Source organism: Oreochromis aureus, linkage group 22 (assembly GCF_013358895.1).
Source record: "Oreochromis aureus strain Israel breed Guangdong linkage group 22, ZZ_aureus, whole genome shotgun sequence".
In the NCBI taxonomy this organism is placed as follows: domain Eukaryota; kingdom Metazoa; phylum Chordata; class Actinopteri; order Cichliformes; family Cichlidae; genus Oreochromis; species Oreochromis aureus.
Genome location: NC_052962.1, coordinates 32,460,708 through 32,466,824, shown reverse-complemented (window position 1 = coordinate 32,466,824; position 6,117 = coordinate 32,460,708). Strand labels below are relative to the sequence as shown.

General features: G+C 38.7%; 1 long non-coding RNA gene across 1 annotated transcript; it reads left to right on the top strand.

Annotated features, from left to right (window-relative positions):
- Positions 1–2,372: 2,372 nt before the first annotated feature.
- Positions 2,373–3,304, top strand: LOC116315007. The gene is made up of 3 exons (XR_005609863.1): positions 2,373–2,395; positions 2,474–2,491; positions 2,632–3,304. It is a non-coding gene; the product is annotated as an uncharacterized LOC116315007 (long non-coding RNA).
- The last annotated feature ends 2,813 nt before the right edge of the window (positions 3,305–6,117 follow it).

Genomic DNA, 6,117 nt, shown 5'->3' with positions numbered 1-6,117 from the left:
ATACCTTAAATGTTTTTTAGTTTCTTTGTTTTGTACTTTTTTTTTGCCTGAAATTTGCTCAGGTGTGATTTTGCCTCATTCTTCCACAGTCTTCAAATCCTGAAGGTTCTGTGGGCCCCTGCTATGAACTCTGAGCTCTTAGTTCTTTCCATCGATTTTTCAGTTGGATTCAGGTCAGGTGATTGGCTGGACCATTCTAGCAGCTTTATATTCTTTCTCTGAAAACAGTTGAGAGGTTCCTTGGCTGTGTTTGAGATCATTGTCTTACTGAAACATCCACCCTAATTTCATCTTCATCATCCTGGTAGATGGCAGCAGATTTTTTATCAGTGATGTCTTGGTACATTTTTCCATTCATCCTTCCTTCAATTATATGAAGCGTGCCAGTTCAACATGCTAAAAAGGGCCTCACACCATGATGTTCCCACCTCCAAACTTCACTGTTGGTCTGGTGTTTTGGGGTTATATGCAATGCCTTTGACCCTCAAACATGGTGTCTATTACTATATATTGAACTATCTTTATATTCTCCCAGTATTTCTAAGGCTTGCCTAAATGTTGTTCAGAAAATTTTACATAGACTTTACTGCTGAAAAAAAAGCATGTTGTAATGTTGTGAAATTAGAAATTCTTCTGTAACCAATACCATCAGTATATTTTGCAAAAATAACCTCGCAAAGGTCTTGAGAGCTCACTGATTTTTACCCATCGTGAAATGTTTCTTGTGTGACACCTTGATGATGACACACCTTTTTATAGACCATCAGTTGGGACTGAACCAGCTGAAATTAATTTACACTAAAGTTTCCTTCAGTGTCTCTCCTCCAGAAGACTCCCTCCTCTCCAGTCAGCTGCCACACTACAGGTTTCTATCCTGACAGAGCCATGATGTTCTGGAGGAAAGATGGAGAGGAGATCCATGAAGGTGTGGACCACAGAGAGATCCTCCCCAACAATGATGAAACCTTCCAGATAACTTTAATCTGAATGTTTCATCAGTCACACCTGAAGACTGGACAAGATACGATTGTGTGTTTCATCTCTCTGGTGTTGAGAACAACATCGTAACCAAATTGGATAAAACAGTGATCAGAACTAATTGGCATGAAAACAACAGGATGGGTGAGTGAAACACATTTCATTCATTTTGTTTTCTGTTACTATATGTGGTGTTTGAATGTTTTGTCCACTTTTGTGTTTGAACTCAGGGAAATCCTAAAGAGCATTTTTTTTTCATTGCCCTTAAGATTAATCCTATTTTAATTTCACATTCACTGTTTAAATCATGCAACCTTGACAGTAATCCTAGAATTTCAAAATTCCTCACAATGTTTCTAATCAATAAAAAAAATCATGTTGATTTATGTTTAGCCTCACAATTGGAGAACTGTTACTGAATGAATTTAGCGGTTTTATGGGGTGAGGAAAAAGGCACACTTACAAATCTTACATAAATGCCCCCTACACTAAATTTCTTTAGTTGACATTCATCCTGTTAAATTTTAAAGTGTTGCATTCATATGTTCTTCCTGCACACTGAGTATATTAAAGTGGCTGAGGTTTGTCCAGAGCCAATCCCACTGTCTTCTCTATCAGCGGTCGTTGCTACACTGATGCAACTAGTGCCACGAGTTTGCCACGACTGTTGAGGAGGTTTAATTTGCAGGTTTAATTTGAAGTTGTCCTAGATAACCTCCTAAATAGCTGCAGTCTCCTCCACCCCTGTAACCTTCTGTTCATTGAAATATGTAATGTGTTCTTCTGCATAGTCTTGAGGTGAATTTTAACCGAATAGTTGGTGGTTGGATTGGTGAGTGCCAAGGCATGCCCACACACCGGTGTGCCATGCACACTTCACCTCTGGGGGTCCAACCTGCTCAGAGATCACCTGCACATCTAATGCCCAGTTTCTGTGGTGCACCATGTAGAGGAAAGGCAGGAGTCTTGACAGAGGAGAGGCTATGTACTGGCAGGAGGGACTTCAGCACACTGCCCTCTTTTTCACTTTTTGGCCCAGCCAGCCAGCCAGAGAAGCAAACAGTAGATGCATCCCCAAAATGACAGCAGTGATAAATAATATCCTACAATATTTCAGGACCACTTTGGTTCCTAAATTGCTTTTGTGTGGGGGAAAAGACTTTCCCACCCTTTTTTTTTTTTTTTACTCATAATCTTCATAATCATTTCACAGCAGTACAGCCTCATATAGAGATGATACTTTATTTTTTCCCCTTATCAATATGTGATTTAAAGATGAATGGATCTCATAGTAATGGGTTCATCTCTGTATTTTGTCTTGTTTTTTTCTGAGCAGAACTCCTCTCCATCATTGTTGTTGTTCCTGTTCTCATCGCTGTTGCTGCTGTTGGATTTGTTGTTTACAAAAAGAAGAAAGGTGAGAGCTTCAAATGGGCTGAGCTGTTGCTCTAATAAAACTGAACATGTCTGCAATTATGTTTCCTTTTTATTTCAGAAAAAGAAATTGCACCTTGTAAGTAAAATATTTTACAATTTTACTTTGATCTATGGATTTAAAAAAGGTTGTGTTAATATTGCACAAGAGAGTCTTATTATATATGTATAAATCCAGACTAGGACCAGTGGAATAACTATATGTTTTGGATCTTATAGCTCCTGTTAACATCTATGAACTTTCTGAGACACTGAATTGAGATTGGAAACAAAGCCCACACAGCGCCATATGGGAAGCTATGCACACCTGCAGTTAAACACATTAAAAGGAAAGATGTCACAGACTTTGATCTTGGACCCAGGATTTTGACGGTTTGTTTGATTTTGGATTTTTTTCCTTGTTTTCTATTTGGTGGGTTTTGTTGGAGTTTATGGTTCCTAATTGAGTTTTGTTCCTTGTGACTTTTTAAACTTAGTTAACAAGTGTTGTTCCTTCTGTGTTGTTCATTATTACAACCTTATCTGTGTGCATTTGTATATTGTTAAGTCTGTCCTTTAGTTTTGTATCCGTGGTTATCTTTTGGTATTGTATGATTTTCTTTGTCATCTCTGTTCTTAGTTCATTTATGTTCATTTGTATTGAGGCTTTTAGTTCTTATACTCGGGTTTGTCTTGTTATCTTTCTGGTAATTCTGAACATTTGTGGTTAAATTTTTTTTAGTTCTGGTTGTTTAGCTCTGATGGGATGGATGTTTAGACACCTTAATGTTCAAAGGCCTCACCTGCCTTTGTATTGTCTTCAGTTCAACACACTCCTTAAGACAAGATCATTGATCATTTTATTTTATTATTAACAAATTGTTTTTGAACGATCAGTGATTACAGCATGTGATCCCAGCTGCCTCAATACGATTTTTATTGTCCTAATAAACCAAATGTTTATTTAGTTTTGAGTCAGAAGCTTTAATCAACCAAAACCACTGTTCTAAATCACTTCATGCTGGCTTGGGTCCGGAGCACAACGTCCAGTTTCTGCCCAGATACTACATTGCACCAGAGTCTTAGCTCTTAAACAGAGCTCCCAGTCAATATGTTATAAAATATGGTTTGGGTACTATAAAGCACATTCAGCATACCCATCTGTGATATGGATTCACTTACTTATTCACTTAGTTACTGTATTTAGGATGACTGGTCTGCGGTCTGTTTCTAGATCTGTTTTGTCATTTAAATATGAAATTGTAATATTTAATTATTTTATATTATTTGATTGTGCATCATGAGCTTACCTGCAGATGCAGTCTGACATAGAAGGAGCGGCACCATTAGCTTCTTCATGTGTGCTGCTCTGGTCTCTTAACAAAGGGTGCAAATATTTTCTAACCTCATGCATAATTTGATGTAAATGGCAATAATTCAACAGTGACCCCCAGGTTCTTGTATACTGGTAATTATTTTAGCAGGATTTATCTAGATAAAAGTATAAACTTAAATATAGTGTTACATCTTTAGTACTTAGAAACAACTTTCTTCATGCTCCCCCAAAGGGAGGGAGCATGTAATCGGTTCTCTTTGTCTGTCTAGTCACACCAAATATGAAAATGAGTGAAAACTTTATATCATGCACAATTTTTATGGATTGTCTTCAAACTTCAGAAAAATATACTAGGCCTTATGGGACAAGAGTATTTAGGTTGGCTAAGCATTTGACCTTCATTGTTAGTGTCCAAGGTCAAAGTTGACCTTGAAAAAAACTTTGAAGACACCATGTCAAATAATATATCATGAAAGGGCATGGACAGAGCTGTACAACACACGTTTTATATATATTTTTTTAATACAATATTCTATGACATCACAGTGACAGACATCAGACACAATGCATGAATATATTTTAAAGTCTCAGGTTTTTACAGCTTATAGAAACCAAAGATTTCAGGCAATTCCGCATGTTGTAATGAAGACATCAAAACAGCAGCAAAGTTTCAGTATAACCCTTGCCATCCGTGGGGAGCTGCACTCTCTTAGTCCTTCTGTTTTTTCAGTGTTTTTGGAAAGAAATGTTAGCCAGGGCAACTGGCAGGAGCACTCAGAGTGCAACTCCCGCTGAAGGGCGTGACCTTGACCTAGACACAATTTTTACCAAAATTACATCAGCTCGAGCTGTCATTGCTGTCTACCATCACACATAATTTGAACGGGACATCTTGAAAACTGTGTATACTAGACTGCTAACAAACACAAAGAAGACCAACAAGTGGAACCAATCACATACTGCACTAAATAATGCATTAAACATAGTTAAAGAAATACACATCACAAATAACGCTGATGTTCTGCTGCTGGTTGGTGGTGTTGGCAGCGGAGGATATTACCCCAAAGCCTCCACGACTGTTATCTGTACATTCCTTTATGACCCGTGTGTCCCCATGTTGTCCTTCCAGCAGGATAACAAGACATGTCACAAAATGAGTTCATGAGTTAATGAGTCTGTAATGCCCTCCACAGTCATAGGCTCTCAGTCTAATAGAGAACCTTTTGAGATGTGGTGGGAAGGGAGACAGGACAGTCAGCCTTGTTGATTTAGTCGCTCCAACAGTTCAGATCCATTGTCAGGAGCAAATGAGGCAGAGCAAATGAGCTAAACTATTAATAAGAAAGAAACTGCATCAGCAAGAATCTATGAATAAAACATAGTTATCTTTTTCACTCTAAGGCACAAATAGACATGGGTCATGCAAAGGTTAACCTGAGACCATCTTTTGCTGCAAATCACCAAAAAGTCACAAGTTATTCAGATGGAAGTTGTTAAGGTTCAAAAATTGGAGAAAAGGAGTACGGAGGGCCCACAAGCAAATAACAACTCTGGTCCAGAAGATGTGATCAAAGCGAAGATTTATTGATTCACGCGCGGAGTTCAGCCACTGGGCAAAGTCAGTGACCGGACTGAACTTACAATAATTAGACAAAGGTTTTATATGGGTACAACAACAAACCCCCCCCTCTTTTGCAAAACAGACACAGTACAACTTACGTCAATAAACCACAAAATGTTCCGTGAACTTTTAACATAGTTTTAAAGAACATTACGTCTCATCTCCATCTCATCTCCATCCCGGTGTCGCACCATGTACGCGTTCTTATCTCCCCGTACATCAGGCGCACTTCCTGTAAGCATCTGACAATATGCCGGCACAACTTGCAATTGCAGCAAAAACACATCTTAATTTCTTACCTACTAAAATAGATCTCTTATGGTGTGTACGTGTATGTGTGAGTGTGTGGGTGTCTGCTGCGTCTGCTGTGCATGTGTCATGACCTCTCCTGACCCCCAGCTCACCTCACACCTTCAGTCGTCCTAGCCAGGCATAAGGCCTGCGCACATACACAGCTGAACTATGTGTGACTTCTAGACTAAATGTCACACTCAAATGATGCTACTCACCCCATGAAGGAAACTTACTTAAATGAACATCAAATGAAACTTAAACTTACTCAAAAGGCTATAAGGTGTAAATGATAAAAACTTAAATCTTAACTCTAAAGGATATAAGTAATAAAAGATGAACATCACTCTAGGCGTATGTCATGTAAGCAGGTGTATTGCGATTCCTTTCAGAGCTCCTGTCATCCTCACCGTGTGTTGGCTGATCATTCACGCCTGCCAAGAGTTTCTGACCTTCCCTTGACCAGGAGCCACAGCTC